Here is a 19730-nt window from a genome sequence, read left to right as displayed (position 1 = left end):
GGGTTGTTAGGGGATAGGAGGGGGAAAGGGCAGGTGAGCAAAGAGAGATTCATGGCTGCAGCTCTCATGGGTAACCATATAGTTTCCCAAATCACGCCCCTATTTTCTGCTCCCCTCTTTATTACTTTTCCAATAAATTATTACACTCACCTCACCAGAACACTAGTATTTTCAGTCATATAAGTTCCGTGGAGTGAGCAAGAAACTAATTTTATGCATTAGCTTAAAAGGTACCCTCTCTCAAAAGTCAGTAAGGTTATTGCTTATTCCAACGAATGGCTTAATAAATATGATGGTGTCATCAGTCACTGAAAGAAAGTTTACCATTGGTTGCACTTGAAAGTTTGTTGCTGAATGCAGATTGAATTATGTTTTAATTTATTCCCAGAGAAAACTGCCCTTTAGCATTTCATTGAGGCTATTCCCAAATATGTGTTCATCTGATACAAAATAATCAGCGAGTAATTTAACTGGACAGTTACCCTTTGTATACCCCAAAGGATAACTAAAGGGGTTAACTCTAACCAACCAAGTTTGTTTGATTCTACTCTGTGCAGAGATTCTATTCTGGCCCTAAGTAACCTAATGTCTCTTAGTTTTCCATTATCAGTAACATAAGAACTCCACTAGTAAGACCTTAATGTATTTTAAATATTTTTATTATTGATATGTCTCTCACAGGATTGTTGTGAATATTCGATATGATAATAGGTTTAAAGGTCTTATAATGATATTCAGCATATAGTAAATGTTCAGTAAATGTCAGTTGTTGGTGTTATTACGCTTAAATTTAGCTTAAGAGACAGACATTGAAGTAATCACATCTTATTTTATTCTTCTCCCATGATTAACCCATAGAACTATGAGACAGCCATAATGGCCATTTGGCCCCAAGTCACGCCAAGCATCAGTTATCACAGCATTTACCCTACTTAACTCTTTCCATATGATTTTTTGCTTCTTTCCTGGAAGCCATAAACCACTTCTCACTGATGACGATGTTACCCATGATTCTCTCCGAGTTTCCATAATAACAGATATAGCTTCATCTGGAGAATATATATCTTTATTTGGAGACAGATAGATCTGAAATTCAGAGAAAGCAATGGCACTCCACTCTAGTACTCCTGTCTGGAAAATCCCATGGGTGAAGGAGCCTGGTGGGCTACAGTCCCTGGGGTCGCGAAGAGTCGGCACGAATGAGTGAATTCCCTTTCATTTTTCACTTTCATGCATTGGAGAAGGAAATGGCAACCCACTCCAGTGTTCTTGCCTGGAGAATCCCAGGGGCGGGGGAGCCTGATGGGCTGCCATCTGTGGGGTCGCACAGGGTTGGACACGACTGAAGCGACTTGGCAGCAGCAGCAGCAGATCTGAAATTAACTGGAAAAGAAAGCATCTTCGTGTGAGATTAAACGGTTATTCAAGAGGAACTCCGGCGGGGGAGGGCATCTGCGGCTCACCTGGGGCTGGCTGCCTCACTTTTCTTCAGCATTGTGGCTCAGACGCCCCTGCTGCTGCTGCTTTCCCGTGGCGAGATAGTAGGCCAGCGCACAGGCAGCAGGAACCATGTGCGGAGTCACGGAAAGGCTTAGAAGTTGCTAAGATGAACCTGTGAGTTTCCTCTCTGTGCTGAAGCGTACAACTCTGCCCTCAGAGAAAATCTAAAAATACACAGCGACAAACGTGCATCAGAGTGGGTCCAATGTTGCGCTGGGAACTAGAAAGGTGATAAAACTGAGGAGAACTGATGTTCATCAAGCATCTTCTATACATTAGGTACATGTACTTGAACACATTCAATCACAACTGTATATTGTGGCTTTATTAACCCCACTTAGTAGTTACAGAAATTGAAGGTCATAGATGTAAGCTGTCCCAATAGTTTAAAAGGTACCTCTCTCAGAATCAATAAGGTTATTGCTTATTCCAACAAACGGCTTAGTAAACAAGATGTTATCAGTTACTGAAAGAAAGATAGTTTGGAACTGTTTGTATTCAAAGGTTCGCTTCTAAACGTGGATTTATCGAGGCAGGAACCTTGATCTTGTTGACTCAAAGCTCACGCCTTTTCCAGTATATCATGTTGCCATCCTTGCTAGTGTATATTTTGAAAAACTATGAAAAATGCTTGGAATCACTGTATCTGCCCTTGAGCATAGGACTTAAACTCTTCTCTTTGTAAACATGGTATGTTCTTGAGGAACGTTGGCAAGGCTTAGCAGTCCAACGCTCGGTAATGCTCTGCTTGGCCATAAAACATTGCCGAGGTCACAGACTAGTCTGGGGACTGAACGCAGGCTCTGATCAAACCCTGGGCACTGTGCCCTGGAAAGAAGATCTGTCTAGGAGTCAGAAGATCTTGAAGGAAATCCTAAACCTACTAATTACCTGTGAATATGGCAGGTCACTCAGCCTCTCCAGGCTGTTTCACTGTCTGCTGAGATCAAAAAAGTGTCATGAGACTCTGTGGAGAAGATGTTTGTGAACGTGTTCTATGGACTACAAAGCGTGACGTAAGCTCATCCATTCATTTGCTAAACATCCACTGGATACTGCCCCGTGCTGGGGCTTCCCTGGTGGCTCAGCAGTAAAGACTCCACCTGACAATGCGGGGGGTGGGGGGTGGGGGAGGGTTCAATCCCTGGGTCGCGAAGATCCCCTGGAGAAGGAAATAGCTATCCACTCCAGTATTCTTGCCTGGGAAACCCCATGGAGAGAGGAGCCTGGAGGGCTACAGTCCATGGGGTCACAAAGAGTCGGACACGACTGAGCAACTAAACAACAACAGCAGCAAGTGCTGTGTGTCGGGTAAGGAACCATTTAAAGAATTATTTCCATAAGTAAAGAAAGCGTTGCAAGTAGGGGACTAGATGCGAGTAAGATATTGAACTTACCACGTAATTGTGTGTAATCTTGCCAGCACATGGACTTTTAGGGGTAACCGTTATGCTCAGATGTTCTCCCACAAGCAAACTCTTGTAACTGTCCAGCTAAGCAAAGGGAAACTCTGGCTGCGTGATGAGTAGGCTACTGCTTGATAGTCATGGCTGGCCTGATATTCTTCTGAAAGGTCTGGGTCATCAGTTCTAACCTAAAGAAGACAGTGTCAAAAACTTGTAAAACCTGATACTTTACTTTGCATTGCTGCTGATGGTGGTGGTAGTGTGGTGCTGGCAGTAAGAGCACTTTGCTAGCCTTCACTTAGCGCCAGGTGTGGTTCTGTGAAAACATTTTACGAAAAGGTAAATTAGCATGCCATTGCCTTAATCGTGATAAGCTATGTTATCAAGTAACTACAGAAAGGCTACTGATTTTAAAAAATAATAAAGTTATATGTGAATGTCTAGCCTAATTATGGAAGAGTTCAGTGAAGTGAAATAGAGGAAAGATCCCAGGGACCTCCCTGATGGCCCAGTGGTTAAGAAATCTGCTTTGCAATGCAGGGGATGCCGATTTGATCCCTGACGGGGAACTAAGATCCTACATGCAGTGGAGCATGCAACTACTGAGCCCGCATGCTCCAGAGTCTGTGTGCCACAGCTAGAGAGCCTAGGTGCCCCAGCCACTGAAGCCTACATGCTCTGGAGCCCACACCGCCCACACACCACAAGCAGAAAGTCCATCTCCCCAGCGAAAGATTCGCGTGACGCAAGGAAGATTCCACGTGCTGCAACTAAGACCCGACACGGCCAAAATAAATAAATTAAACAAACAATTTTTAAAAAGAGAGAGAGAAAAGATCCTAGACCTAGGGTTGACCTCCTTTCTTAAATGACGTACCAACTTACTGACTCCTTTCCTTCTGCCATAGGCTAGTAGGAATTAAGAATTTGAGGAGTGGGAAAATGTGGGTAGGAATGTGGCAATTGTTCCTAAAAGTTAATAGAAACGTTGGTTGTGAATGAAAACAGTGGTGAATAATCTCACTGCTTCTCAGGAAAGGGGCAGGGAGAAGAATCTAGGAGAGTAAACATCTGTTCACGACGGCAAAGTACAGGGTAGTAGTGGGTGAACATAGAGAAGGCGCTCAGTCGTGTCCGACCCTTCGCGACCCCATGGACTGTAGCCTACCAGGCTCCTCCGTCCATGGGATTTTCCAGGCAAGAGTACTGGAGTGGGGTGCCATTTCCTTCTCCAGGGGATCTTCCTGACCCAGGGAAGAACCCGGGTCTCCCGCATTGCAGGCAGAGGCTTTGACCATCTGAGCCACCAGGGAAGAGCCCCTACAGGGTAGTAGGGAACTCATAAACACGAGAGTTACGCTGTCCCATCTCTTGAACAGGAGGCTGGAACCATCTGTGTTTTTCTTGAAGCTGAAAATTTTGATATTATTTGCTAGTGAAGGTGAATGACAACTAATGAACAAAAGAACAAAGAAAACATACTTCATGCTATTAGCATAAAGGGAGACTGACACTTGGCTCTTGCGTAGGTTTGGAAAGAGAAATATGTATGCATTTAGCCAGTCAATATTTTATGTTCCCTAATGTATGTCAGGAAATATGCTAGTTTCTGGGGACACAAAGATGAACAAGACAGACACAGCTCTTGCCCTCAAGAAACTTGAAATCCTATCATGTAAGAATTGAATCGCCAGTCTATGTCTGACGCAGGATACAGCATGCTTGGGGCTGGTGCATGGGGATGACCCACAGAGATGTTATGGGGAGGGAGGTGGGAGGGGGGTTCATGTTTGGGAACGCATGTAAGAATTAAAGATTTTAAAATTAAAAAAAAAAAAAAAAGAAAGAAACTTGAAATCCACGAGACTTTCATGGAGTAAGAATACATCCCTTGATCAGCAGAGGTAGTTACAGAAGGCTCCTTGGAGGATATGATTTAATAGCTGACCCCCAAATATGTAGGAGTTAGAGAATCAAAGAACTGGGAAGGAGAGTCTAAGGTGGGTTAAAAGGCCTTGTGGCAAGAGGCAGCAGAACATTCAGGACCTGCAAATTGTCCAGCGTAGCTGGGGTTTGAAGGGTGATAGAAAGAATGATGACTAATTAGTTTGGAGAGGGGATCAAGGGGTCAGTTGAGATGACATTTGTGTCAGAGAAATCACCCCATTCCCTTGCACAGTGAGGACAGTGGCTGGGAGGAGGGTGAGGAACCAGCTGGCTGTGGGGTCATTCACTAAAAGGCAGGAGGAGGAGGCCCAGGCTTGAGGCTGGCAGGCAGTATTCAATTTTGGACAAAGCGATGTTTATGCTTCTTCAGAACAGCAAGAAAAAGATATGAAGAGGCAGTTCTATAAGAATCTTGAGTGTTTAGGATGAGTCTTCAGTATAAGCTATGGGAACCATAGAGATAAATGTCATGTAGGAAGAGTGGAGAGTCTAAATAGAACCCTGAGGATCACCCTCATTCAGACGGCAGGTTAGGGATTCTGGCTTCAAAATGGAGGCTATGAAGAAGAGAACCACGACAAAACAAAGCAAGGAAATGTGAAGTCACAGGGGCAACACCGGGCTACACATAGTGCCCCCGAAAGAGGACGCAGGCTATTCTCTAGCAGCGTTGGCACGCGAACTGTGAGAGAAGGAGAAGCGATAATACCTGGAAATAACGGGCGAGAGACTATGTGTGTGCTTGTATTCCGCCGGCAATTCTTACCTTAAGTTGTCCAGATGTGAACAGCACCATTTAGCCTAAGAAGAAAAAAATTATTTCTAAAATATAAAATTGACAAACTCATAACCTTTCATGTGATACTCAGTACATTAAGTTGTATTTCTTGTGCCCATAAGTCAAAAGTTTCAGAGAAATTCACTAGACTTACATATAAAATTTCCCTCATCTTTCGTGTATTCTAGCTACCACACAGACTGAAGGGCTATTAGAAAATGCAACAAATGAGAATTTGGCTCATGTGAAACTCCAGAGCTGTCACATCAGAGGGAATATTAACCACAAACGAAGCTACTCCATCAATATAATTTGTTGTACTTTTTCTTGGAACAAGATCTGTCTTCTTCTGAGTTTTATCCACTGTTCCTGCTTTCAAGGTTACTCTAATCCCTCCTATGAAATGGGCAAACACATCCCTCACCTGGACCTATTGGGCCAAATTCATTTCAGTAGTTAATGTTGAACCTTTTACAAAAGGAAAACCTCGACTAAGCCCCAAGCAAAACGTTGGCAGAATTTAGTTCAGCAGTCAAATGTGGGTCTCTTAAGTTGGTACTTTAACCACTCCAGGGATATATAATATGAATCACATTCAATTCAATGTATAGCTATTGTTTTTTTAATAAGGACACAACACTGCGCTATATGCTTGTATGTATGCTGCGTGTGTGTGTTTGTGTGCGTGGGTGCGTGCGAGAGCGTGCGCACGCGCCTGCGCGCTCAGTCATGCCACGGATTGGGTGAAATGATTACCGTGTGTAGACTTCTGGTTTTCATCACAGACTTGGTGATTGGCTTGTACTATTCCTCACCCCCGCAGTGAACACCCCCACGGTCTGTTCAACATAATAGATTTTATAATCATCTAACTTTTATGAAGTACTCTTGCCTGGAAAATCCCATGGACAGAGGAGCCTGGTGGGCTGCAGTCCATGGGGTCGTGAAGAGTCGGACACGACTGAGCGACTTCATTTTCGCTTTTCACTTTCATGCATTGGAGAAGGAAATGGCAACCCACTCCAGTGTTCTTGCCTGGAGAATCCCAGGAACTGGGGAGCCTGGTGGGCTTCTGTCTATAGGGTCGCCCAGAGTTGGACATGACTGAAGTGACTTACCAGCAGCAGCAGCAGCAGCAGCAGTAACCTTTATGGAATATGGAATCCCAGGTTTCAGGAAAAGTGAAGTAGCAACCAGATCCAGTGAGTAAGGAGAGAGGACATATTTGACATCAGTTAGTTTGGTTTCTTGAAAGAGTCTACCTAATGGAATAATAGGTTGATCAATCTGAGAATTTGACAAGCACAATGTAGTCCATTAATCTGCACAGGGGCCCACTCTCTCATTTTCTATTTCTTAATTTGGATAAGGACATGCCATTTGCCAAACCCTTGGTCATTTCACGTGCAATTGTGAATCTAAATTCGGATTATTGCTATGGTTACCCTGAAAGAATCTGGCCATTCCATGAACCAGTAAAGTGCAATTTGCATGAGGTTGGTGAGATGCTCATTCATCAGTTTCAACTACAGTATCCTGCTGCAGGGGCTTCCCTTGTGGCTCAGCTGGTAAAGAATCCACCTGCAATGCAGGAGACCCCAATCCAACTCCTGCGTTGGGAAGGTCCTCTGGAGAAGGGATAGGCTACCCACTACAGTATTCTTGGGCTTCCCTTGGTAGCTCAGCCGGTAAAGAATCTGCCTGCAATTCAGGAGACCTGGGTTTGATCCCTGGGTTGGGAAGATCCCCTGGAAGAGGGCACTGCAACCTTCTCCAGTATTCTTGCCTAGAGAATCCCCATGAACAAAGGAGCCTGGTGTGCTACAGTCCATGATGTCGCAAAGAGTCAAACATGACTGAGCGACTAAACACAGCACATCCTGCTCCAGACTGTTTATCAGATCGTTCATCCCTCCTCCCTCCCTTTTTTTTTTCAAGTAATGGAGCAGAATGTCAATAATCCTGTGAAAACAGACACTCACTTGTGAATAGTTGGTTATAATTTCCAAGGCAACATTAAAAAATTTACCAGGTAGTGTGGTAGAAAATATGTGTTAAAAATTTAATAATATGTAAGCAAACACTCAAATGACTCAGGAATGCTTTCATATACGAATAATTGTAATATATCATTTGTTTGTTGCAAGCAAAATTGTCTGGTACCAGCATTATCTGCTCTTTTCAATGACTTAAAAGGCTATCCATTACATGTGGGAGAAGGGGGTCATCACTGCAGAAAGATGTCTTTCATGAGCATTTCCCCTGCACAGAGCTGATGGATAGTAGTTTGGTAGAGCATATCTGGTAACTGTATTTGCCCAACATTGCACCAATAATAAGTTTCAGATTTCTATCTGAACTTCGGAAAAAAGAAAGAAATGTGAGAAAAGAACTTATAGATCAGTTTGGAACGCACCTGTACTTTCTTGGATTTCCACAAAAATACTAAGATACTTGTTATTTAAATCTTTTAGACTTTTATATGACAGGTTTTCAATTGCTTCTGCTGTGTTAAAAATGATTTGTGCAACTCCATCAATCAACTGTTTTTGAAAGGAGGACAAAAATGTAGAAGGTACAGTATTAGAGAACAATTCACTGCTAGGGATTAACAAATTGGCTTTCATCAGCCTGCGAAATCTTCACTTGACAATGACATCATAGTTACAGCTAGTGGTAATACAAAGCGTAAGCTTGATTCTATGGCATGCATATTTTTGTCTTTAACTGAAGGATAATTGCTTTACAACACTGCTTTGGTTTCTGCCATACATCAACATCTATGGCGTATATTTTTAACTGATTAATATTTAGGTCATTTCTTTTAAGCTTGAAGCCTCTGGTCATGGAGAAATGACCCTGGGTGGGGCTGAAAATCTCTGATTCAAAACCATGTCTCATCCTGTTCAGAAACGGAGACTATAATTTGCATTCTCTATCTGACGGAAGCTCATCTCAGGTCCAGGATACCATGTCTATAAAGGGAGAAAACTGCCTCTGGGAGTAGGTCTTTGCAAACTCAAGCCTCAAAATGGAAGACAAACATCACTGCAACTTTCTGCTTTCATTAATAGAACTTCCCAAAGTCCCAAGTATTAGTTGTTCTGTTATGTTCTGTTTGGTGCTGTGAACTCTTGGGGGTGAAAGCTCATTTTAAATCTCTACACTGTGATGAATTGACCCCCAATTCTCCATTTCTATGAAGGTAACTTGATTTCTTCTTTACCTTTGTTTTCTGTGTTGCTTCAAGCATCATTTCTTTCCTGCTGTCATTTAAATTTTCTCTTATCTCAAAAGAAGCAGAAACTTTAGCTTCAGTTACATTCTTATTGTAAGAATACCAGTTTTAAAAGAATACAATTACCCCCTTTTTTGGTAAAGCAATTATTGTAATGAGATATAGATGTATTTTTATTTCTGTGACAAATGAGGAGATTGAATCCCAGAGGTATAAAAAGAGCTTACTCAAACTTCCCACAGTATTTAACTTCATGGCGAGTTAGTGGAGACATGAACTAGAACCCAGGTCTCCTATTTGTGAGAGGCCACACTTCTTCCACACCACAGCAGGGTGTGTCTCCCAAGTGATACTTTTAGCAAAAGGGGCGACATCATCTTCCTAACGTGTACTGGAGCTGTTATTTTTAATTTAGCCTCGTATTTTTCCTTTGAGTCAAAGAAAAACATTAACTTTCCTTATTTAAATATTAAACAGGCTAGCCAGTGCTCCCATGAATTTGTCTGCCAAGTGTGATTTCTGGGCCTGTTCAATCAATTCCATAAATACTTTTCTTAATTGTATGATCAATTAATATTAACAAATAAGTGGATATTTTCATATCATATTTTTAATACTTAAACAGTTACAGTCACCTGAACAGCCACCGTGATATTTCAATCTTTAGGATTCTTTGCTTTTGTTAAACAGCAGTAAGACTGGAATCAGCAGATGCCTTTCAGGCAAATTTCCTTGAACCCACTTCCCACAGCTATGGCAGATATTATTAACCACAGTATTTTTGACATTGAACCTCAGAGTCTTTCTCAACACAGGACCTCAGGCAAGCACTAGCAATAAGTCATTTTTTAACTCTTGAATGGAAACTGCTTGCCATTCAGAGGCTAAATTGAATCCGAAAATAATAATTTTCTTACCTAGCTTTTATAGTAATCTTGAAGTCCTCAAAGGGTTTATGGCTAATGAAGAAATTCTCTAGTTCTACTAGGATAAAGAAGTGTGGTTTCACTGAATGTAAACCTAAGCAAAACAATTACACAGTTTAAACTATATTTGTAACTGTATTTCAAACAAAAAACTTTAGTACAATGAGCTAGAGCAACAGCAGCAACAGATACTTCCCTCCTCATCATGAGGGCCATCAGTACCCCGGGAGGCCTCTTCATCCTTCCCTAAGGGGTCAAGCTCATCTCTGCCTCGGCAGTCATGTCCTTACTAAAGCATGTGTGTTACTATCAAATTATGAGCTCCATAAGGATGTCTTGATCTTGCTTGTCTTCATAAAGCCTTTCACATATTAATAGTGTCTAACAGATATTCATTAAATTGCATCTTGCGTTTAGCAATTCTCTTCCATTCAGTGTCCAAAGTATGAGCATAAATCGCGTATCGGAGAGACATCTTCTAATTATTAACTGTAGAAAATGACTTTCTCACAAAAATGAATTCGAACAAAGGGGAGTTTTAGACGTTCTAACTCTTTGATACCGTAATTCAGAAATAACACTTCTGACTGCTTACAGATCTGTGTGCTTTCCTTATGCCTGTCCGGAAAGCTACTCTGCGTTTCACAATCCTGTTTATCACGCACTGCTCTGGAGGCTGATTACCCAGTGGGAGAAGCCTGCCCTTCGGAGAGAAAGGAGCCTTGGCTCGAGCAGGGCAGGTGGTGAGGGGCTGACTGTTCAAGGGAAGAGAGAGTGTCTCACTCTACCGGCTGCCCTTTCTGTGTCAGAGAAAAGTGCCCTCCGGCATGCTGTCGAAAAACAGAGCAAGGGCTTGGTAAACTACGAGCAGCGTCCAGGAGTGCTATTAAACAGCTCCAAAGTGGAGCTTAATTGGCTCAGAGCATATTCTGTTGCTGTGGTTTTAGCATGTTAAATGTTTCAGATTTTTACATACGCTTGCCCTTTCTTCCAGAGAAGGCAATGGCAACCCACTCCAGTACTCTTGCCTGGAAAACCCCATGGGTGGAGGAGCCTGGTAGGCTGCAGTCCGTGGGGTCATGAAGAGTCGGACACGACTGAGCGACTTCACTTTCACTTTTCACTTTCATGCATTGGAGAAGGAAATGGCAACCCACTCCAGTGTTCTTGCCTGGAGAATCCCAGGGACAGGGGAGCCTGGTGGGCTGCTGTCCATGGGGTCGCACAGAGTCGGACACGACTGAAGCAACTTAGCAGCAGCAGCAGCAGCCCTTTCTTCATTATAAACACCTCTCTGCCTCCCTCAATCTGATGGGCAGAAATCATCGTTTAAATAGCTTTAACAAAGCTATTTAAGAACAGACACGTTAACATTCCAGTAAATGCCTCTGAGAGGTGAACAGAAGGGAATATAAGTTAACTGCTAGTAAAATTAATACAGATAGCTCCAAAATAAGTGTATTTTGTAATTGTCCGAACACATCATCAATTTTCAGGACTGACAGGAGGGGGCACTGGCTTGGGATTCAGAGGGGGCATCCTGCATTCTCATTCTCAACCGGACAAAGTGGCTGTGAGAACGTAGATCAGTCTCCCCGATTCTCCGGGGTCTGATTCTTCTTACCTGGACTCATCTTTAGATGAGGAGCTCAGACTAGGTCATCCTGAAGACAGTCAAAGAACCATGGATCTTGCAAGAACATTATCTGATCCTACCTTCTTATAGGACTTGACCTTTGCAGAAGGATAAGAAAATAGGGTCCAGAGAGTCCGTGACTGAACTGTGGCCTGACCCCCAGGTCACCTCTGTCCCCACCCCTCTGTGCCCTTTATTTCTTAATGAGTTCTTGGTCAACAAAGTTATTGAGAATGGTTTAGTAAAAACATACATTGGAAATCTCAGTAATTTATGAGAGATTACCAAGATTTTTAATCTCAAAATATGCAGTTCCTATTGTTGTAAAGTCCTCTTTGTATTTAGCTTTAATTGTCCATAAGCCATACCTGTGAAAGTGACACATTTAAAATGTTAGATATCATCAAATAATGTATCTGTAATTCACCCAGTGATTGTAGCTAATATTCATATAGGCACTGGTATGTGCTTTACATATGTTAACACATCGCATCCTCACCAAAATACTAGAGACTAGCTTATATTATCATCTCCACTTTATTAGCAGAAAAATGAGGCCCAGAGAGGTAAAGTAGCTTGCCCAGGAACACACAGCTAAAAGGTGGTAGAGCTGGGATTTAAACTTGGTCATTCTGGTTCCAAAGTTCTTGGCCACGCTCCACACTTAGATGACTCTGACAGCAGTTTCAGATTTATGCTCCATCTAATTAATATACCGTATCTGAAAAATGTCTTAAAATCATGAACAAAGAAGTTCATTTTAAGAGAAGTTGTACAGATACTGAAATTTACATTATTAGCTCATTTTCTAGGATGCAATATATACATATTGAGCTAGAAAATATTTTTCACTTAGTGGCATTGTTTATACAGTTAATGAAGCAATTTTAAAGTTTAATCCTATTAATAGATATACTATATAGTATATTAAAAAATCAAGACATCATTTCTAGGACCATTTAGTGTCAGGTTAAACTTGTCAAAATAATATAAGTATATAGCTTTGGAAATATTGCAATTTAAGGGCAGTTTTTGAGCGGCAGCGGCATATTACAGAAGGAAAGAGTAAGGATGAATCTGGTCATTGGTGAAATCTGGGTATCCATTTCAGCTCCACCATCAAAGGCTGTGTGGTTGAACAAACTTATACATTTCTCTGAGCCTAAATTTCCTCATATTGGAAATAGGAATGATACAGGATTTAGCAAAGTGCTCCGCACATAACAGGAGAGCCATAAATGTCCCTTCCCTCACTGCTTTGAAGTGTTACATTTTCAAGGCATTACGCAATGTAAAAGCCTCAAATCACGCCTCAGGATGTCTTCCAAGTTCTAAGAATAAATGTCAGAGAAAATTCCGAAGCATCTATGTAATATTAAACTCTGCTAGCAGACATCTTCCATTTGCACAGTTTTTCCTCTTTTGCATTTCATGCTCAACATGTTAGGAGCATGATCAATCTGCCACAGTGTCTAGTACCTGGACTTTGCTGCGGAAGGTGCTCACTAAATTGAATAAACACACTAGCATGGTGCTTACAGCTGGCAGTTGTTGTATCAGTATCCCCCATCTCGATGCGGAAGAGTCCCAGCCGGTGCCACCTTCCATTAGGTAGGAAGGACATTCACTGGCGTGTTAAGATTAACCGAGGAACATCTGCCTCCTTCAGTCACATGCTGATGGTTCCATCAGACTGTTCAGTAACCCAGTTACCTTCACTGCTTTTAAGAGAAACAACTGTACCAACAAATCATTTAAAATACTTAGGATTAGATGGAATCTTGAAGTCACGAAAACTGATAATTCCGGTAAAATTGTTTTCCTTGTCTCAGCAACTTCTGACCCTTCTGGATCCTTTGAATGAAAAGAAAAAAAGTTTCATTTTTTAAAACTATCTTTAAGTACAAAGGTTCACACATTGAGCATAATCTGTAATTGGTAGTTCTTATAGAAATATTCACTAAGCTCTATGAAACATTGTTGAAATTAAGCCCATATAGTGTTTATGTGGATTTGAGGCAATGGCTGTCAACTGGTCAGGTTTGTTAACAAAGACTAATGTCTAAGGCAGAAAGGCACATTTTCAACAGACAAAAGAAGTGCAGTGGATATTTAGAATGTTAAATAAACTCCCAGTGAGGTTCTTCTCCACCATGCTTCTTCTTGAACAGGACCTCCAGGATAATTTTCAGACACTGTGTACACGATGCCATGCCATGCCCAAAAGGCTTCCTGGGCTCCCTTTGTCTTCAAGATCACCCTGGGACAATGCCACAGCAATGGCCTCTGACCTGTTCAACGTCTTCTCTCTGTGGGGAATTCTAACAAGGGAACGATGGGTTCCATGGGGCCATCTACCTCTGTGACGAGTTCACCGAACCTGCTGTCCCCTCCCAGAACTCCCACAGTGTAGAATGGCCCACCGAAGCTGCCCTGATCCTCCCGGGAGTTTCCAGGCCTGGCAGCCGCCAGTCCACTCACTGCCACGGTCAACTCTGCACCTAGCTTCTTCCTGGCTCCAGACCTCTGCGCCTCTAACATGGACCCAAAACGTGGTCCAGCGTCTCTCTATCAAACCCCCTCTGTGGTTTAAAGGCCTCTCTTGGTCTTAAAGACCAAGCTCAGGACCTGCTCTCATCCCTCCGTAATTCCCTCCGGAGTAATAGAATAATTATCTCCAGCACCTCCTTTCCTTCGGGCTGATCTGCTATTGGCCCTTCATTATCCCCTGCTTGGCTTACTGTGTTATGGGTGCGTATTTGCCCTTCTGAACTCAAATGCTTATGAAGGACACATCCCATAATCCCCCAAATAAATCAAGAAGGGCTAAGTGTGGAAGCTCTGGAGAAAGACGGACCTGGATTTGAAGCCTGATTCAGCTAATAATTATGAGAGTAACCTGAGCGGCTACTTAATTTCTCTAAGCCTCAGTCTTTTCGTCTATAAACAGGAGACGATCCTGTTGATCCTATAAGGTTGTCATGACGACATGGCGTACACCGTGCACTCCCCACTGGTGCCACAATTACACTGTGGCAGCCCTCGCCACATCTGCCCGCGCTCCACAGACAGCAGGAGGATGCGAACTAATATGACTCACGCAGGAGCACAAAGAACGCCACCAAAGGGCGTTCTTTAACGGGTCCATCAAAACGTATTTCAACTAGCATTAAATTTACACAGAAAAAAGTCAGCCAGGATAACAGAAGTGTAAAATTACCAATCGTACCCACAATAGATGCTAAATATATACTTGCTTCTATTCTATAATGGATAATTTAATGCCATATTTTACTGGTATTATAATGATGAAAGCTGTTCATATAATGAAAATGCCATAGTTAAATTTCTATTTAAATTAGTGGCATACTTAGTATAATAGTTAAGGTAACTTCTTTTTGCAATGGTTTTAGGTTTTCATCCAATGAATAAACTCTAACTTTTACTGTAAGAAAAAAACTGTCATTATTAGAAACTCTGTTCAACTCATAAGCTGACAACATTATTAATAATCCTACAATATGAGGGCCCTGAAATTGAAAGTGAAGTTAAGAAAGTCAGAAACATTAAATCCAAGTTCAAAGGGAAAGATGAACCAGGATGTTGCACATGAACTGTAAGGTGGAAAAAAATATTCTTTTCACCAAAAATTTCCTGGATGGGGTTCCTTTAAATATTTCTCTTTTTTCCATTTAAAATATCATTAAATTTATTAAAAAGCAGTTTTATACAACCTTTTTTATTTTTAACCACTGATAGATAAGAAAGACTGCAGCTCACCGGTGTCTGAATGAACTGTAGAGTAGAGGAGAAGGAACATAAGCAGTGAGTTGTGTTCACAGAACCTAGTGAAGCATTCTCTAACACAAAATCTGCATGTTTAAGCACTGGAGTACATGGAGGCCTTCCCCAGTGGCTCAGCGGTAAAGAATCCTGCAATGCAGAAGACACGGGTTCAGTCCCTGGGTCAGGAAGATCCCCTAGAGAATGAAATGGTAACCCACTCCAGTGTCCTTTCCTGGGAAATCCCATGGACAGAGAAGCCTGCTGGGCTATATGTATGTGGTTGCAAAAGAGTTGGACACAACTTACTGACTTAGCAACAACAAAGTAGGCCTGCACGTTCAGGGAAGGTTACTGGAGGCATCAAATTTGAACAAGGCCAACCCCATCCCATGCTAAAATCTAAGAAGAGGGAGGAAAACAAATTTTGGGGGCCTTCCCAGGTGGCTTAAATGGTAAAGAATCTACCTGCCAAAGCAGGAGATGCAGGAGACTCGGGTTTGATCTCTCGTTCGGAAGGTTCCCTGGAGGAGGAAATGGCAACCCACTCCAATACTCTTGCTTGAAAAGTTCCATGGACAAGAGGAGCCTGGCAGGCTACTGTCCACGAGGTTGCAAAGAGTCAGACACAGCCGAGCGACTGAGCATGCACACACGTGCGTAGAAGGATGGAAGCTTCTCCTTAGATACAGACACTTCTGATCATGTGTCTAAGAAATACTTCTGACAGTCTAAAGCCAGGTTAATTGTATACTGGCAGGGACCTGATGCTAAAATTATGTCGGTGATCTCCATCTTGGGTCCGTCTAGTCAAAACTATAGGTTTTCCAGGAGTCATGTATGGATGTGAGAGTTGGACCATATAGAAAGCTGAGCACTGAAGAATTGATGCTTTTGAACTATGGTGTTGGAGAAGACTCCCTTGGACTGCAAGGAGATCAAACCAGTCAATCCTAAAGGAAATCAGTCCTGAATATTCATTGGAAGGACTGATGCTGAAGCTGAAGCTCCAATACTTTGGCCACCTGATGTGAAGAACTGACTCATTGGAAAAGACCTTAATGCTGGGAAAGATTGAAGGCAGGAGGAGAAGGGGATAACAGAGGATGAGATAGTCAGATGGCATCACTGACTCGATGGACATGAGTTTGAATTGAGTAAACTCTCGGAGTTGGTGATGGACAGGGAAGCCTGTCATGCCGTGGTCCATAGGGTAGCAAAGAGTCAGACACAACTGAGTGATTGAACTGAACTGATCTCCATCTTATCTTATTAGATGATGTTTATATAATCAACACCATCTTCAATGGTCATTCATAAAGGGCAGCTGCATTCAGTACATCCCCATTAGATCAACCTTCCTTCCCACACTGGAGATAACTAGTAGACGAAATTTCCCAAAAGAAGACTGAAACCATTTTGAACTGGAAACAAGGAGGCAGACATAGCTAGGTGAACTTTGCAATATAGTTCACAATTTTCAATGTTAATATGAAATTGAAATATTTTTATACAGGAAGATGATATTAAGAATTAAAAATTAGATTTTTAAAGTCAAAATTCAGCCTCTGTATTAAGTTCTATAATACATCATTGTTTTTTTTTTAAACTATTTTGAAAGGAGTCTTGGCATCATTCTAACAAAGGTATTTCTACCTCCAAATTACACTCATTTTTTGCTGATTCTTTGTTTTATAATTTAACCTTTAGTTTGTCAGATCTTTACTTTTGTGTAGGGTGTAATTTGGAAATTAACTCCATTTTTTCACCACAAAATAAACCACTTGCCCTAATACCATTAATCAGGCCATCTCACTTTCCCCCCAGAAATTATAACTCTCTTTTATTATACCTGACTGATCTGAATCGTAAATAGATTTATCTGTCTGAATGATGAGAAATCCATTGTCATAGTGTAGTGGAATTTTTGCTGCTTTTGAAAAATAAGCAGATAAAGCTTCTAAATATACATGTGAAATTGCATTTGGTCCTCCAGATAAGTCTTTTGGTTGTATCTGTTAAAAAATTAATGGATGAATATTATATAACTGAGATATTAAGATGATATAATTTATTATATTAATTATGAAACATGATTATATTAATCATGTTATTAACTGACTTATATAAATATATTAAGATAATAAAAACATATGTCTTTTAGGTATATATGAAAATGAGTTGAGTTGTTATCTACATGCAACATATAGAAATTTTATAAAATTAAACAGTAAATGTAGTTCTACAAACACCTCTATATTTTAGTTTCTTATCAAATTTAGTTTGAAACAATCACTTTTAAAAAGTTGATCCAGGGTAAATGTCTATTAAAAATGACAGTCACTAAAGAATTCAATTTTTAATAGACAAGATAACCAAAAGTCATTAAGAAACATTAAGAAGCTCAAAAGTTAATCAGCAATGGGTGAGTGGAAGAATGGGAGGATTCAGATATCAGGTAGAGAATGGACTAAATCACTTATCACACGGTAGTATAAGTGAATAAAATATCTCATATTTATTTAGTTACACCTAGACTTCTATTGAAAATCAAAATCTTTCTTTCCATGATGATTTTCATGTCCATTGGTCATTATATAATTAGTAAGCAGCCCTCTTCAAGTACACTGCATATGATCAGTATATTTTATAGAAACAGAATTTTGACTTTTTTTTTTGAGCATCATTAGCAAATTTGTTTGGAAGAAAATTTGCTTGATTCAAGCCTAAACAGAAAGTAGTAAAAGCCTGTGATAGATACATATGTTAGGGAAAAAATTAATTTTTCTAGAATACCATGGGATTAGAATGTTAAATATAGTTTAGGAAAGCAAATGTTCAAAGTGTTCTCTGCTAACTTCTCTGAATTTTTAAAATCAAGTCAGACCGATTTTTATGCCTCTATATATTAACATTTGTTTTCCTCCTAGTAAATAAGTATCTAAATATTTAAGTATCTAAATTATCTCTTTTTAGTATTTATTGTGTAATTTTAAAACAAGTACATGTGTTGGTTGATTTGGTTTTCAACTCATGTCACCAAATCTTTTCACCTAATAACCTTTATCTGTTTCATTCAAACTTTTACATTTTTCTACGTTGCCCCCAAGTCAGAAACAGAGTCTCTATTTAACATTTCCCACTTACTTCCAAGTAAAATCATTTGGCACTTATCTCTCACTAACTAGTGAACTCTATAGTGTAATGTATCCACATCTTTATCCACATATGTAGAAAGGATCAGTACACCATCTACATATGGGTTCTATAAAGAAACATTTTGCATATAAAAAGAAACTATAAGAAGAATACATACAGTTAGGCTTGCAGAGCTTTGAAATTTATTTTCTGGAGATAAGTTAACTTGGTCAGAAGAATATGTAAAACTTCTGTCAGGATAACTTTTAACAGCAATGGTTACTGGAAATGATTTTGTGTATCCATGAACTTGAATTACCACATTTTCAGAGGCTCCAACATAGAATACATTAGGTGCTGAGACAACATATCTGCTGAAACAGTTAAAATTATTCAGTACAACATAATTTTTAATGTTTTTTACTTAACTCAAATTAGCAAATTTTCTTACATTTAACAATATGTGTTTTACTTCTCAAAATTTTATTATCTAGGATAAAGTCAGGACAGTGTCCTGAAAAGCAGGCAGATGGAAATTATTTTAATCAGTTGCAGCCAGGGTAACACTTAATAGAGTCCTCTATAAGAAGTGAAAATAGGATCGTGCTTCTGTCTGGAATTTTTAACCAAACATCAGTCAGTAAATTACTCTTCCTCAGGGCACAGGCCAATAGTCTGGGAATATACAGAGTACTAGAATACAAGTTATACTAGCTCACAAAGTATTCATATTAAAAAGCAGGGAAATAACATTAGACAATAGAGAAAAGAAATTCACTTGGATTTCTCAGGACTAGAAAGTTAATTTCATGTGGCATTGATTGAATTCTGCTCTCTATAAAACTATAATCAAAACACATTCTAAATGAAAAAGGGATCCTTCACTTACATTTGCTCCTGTTCCCAACTTCTTCCCAAGCAGAAAAAAATAAACACTATGCTTAAAATGTCCATGGCTGGGTTAGGATTCAACTGTTGATACAATCTTTCTTGAAACTGCCCTTTCTGTGTGTGAACTCAGTTTGAAGAATTTGGTTAAATAAGTCCTCAGGTTAATTATTAATATCAGATAGTGGGATCACTGAGAAGGAAACCTAAGAATTTAAATGATAACCTTTTAATGTCCACAGATAAGTTTGGAATTCAAAGCAGAGAAACTTGTTTTGATGACTAAAACAGAAAAGATACCCAAATGGGAGTCTCTAGGAAAAATGTTTCAAAGACAGACACAGAATATTTGGAGGCTGCTGTGGTCCTGAACACTTTCCTGATATAGTAGATGCAGTTGATGCCCTGGTCAGATCCCCCTTTCTGGGCCTGGTACACGCATGCTACAGATGCTGTGAATATTGGTTGCTTAACTTTTCTAATTGCTCAC

General features: G+C 40.4%; 1 long non-coding RNA gene across 5 annotated transcripts; it reads right to left on the bottom strand.

Annotated features, from left to right (window-relative positions):
* Positions 1 to 809: 809 nt before the first annotated feature.
* On the bottom strand, positions 810 to 19365 carry LOC105606523 (uncharacterized). 5 transcript variants are annotated; one of them, XR_009599101.1, is made up of 7 exons: positions 19242 to 19365; positions 18531 to 18723; positions 8048 to 13285; positions 6750 to 6893; positions 2898 to 3094; positions 1464 to 1664; positions 810 to 1383 (listed from the first exon to the last, which is right to left on the bottom strand). It is a non-coding gene; the product is annotated as an uncharacterized LOC105606523 (long non-coding RNA). The 5 variants fall into 5 exon arrangements; XR_009599102.1 differs by having other exon boundaries at positions 6750 to 6777; XR_009599103.1 differs by lacking the exon at positions 2898 to 3094 and adding an exon at positions 3139 to 3222 and having other exon boundaries at positions 6750 to 13285.
* Between the last annotated feature and the right edge of the window lie 365 nt (positions 19366 to 19730).

The sequence above is a fragment of the Ovis aries genome, chromosome 2, assembly GCF_016772045.2.
Source record: "Ovis aries strain OAR_USU_Benz2616 breed Rambouillet chromosome 2, ARS-UI_Ramb_v3.0, whole genome shotgun sequence".
Classification (NCBI taxonomy): domain Eukaryota; kingdom Metazoa; phylum Chordata; class Mammalia; order Artiodactyla; family Bovidae; genus Ovis; species Ovis aries.
This window is presented reverse-complemented; position numbering and strand designations above follow the sequence as displayed.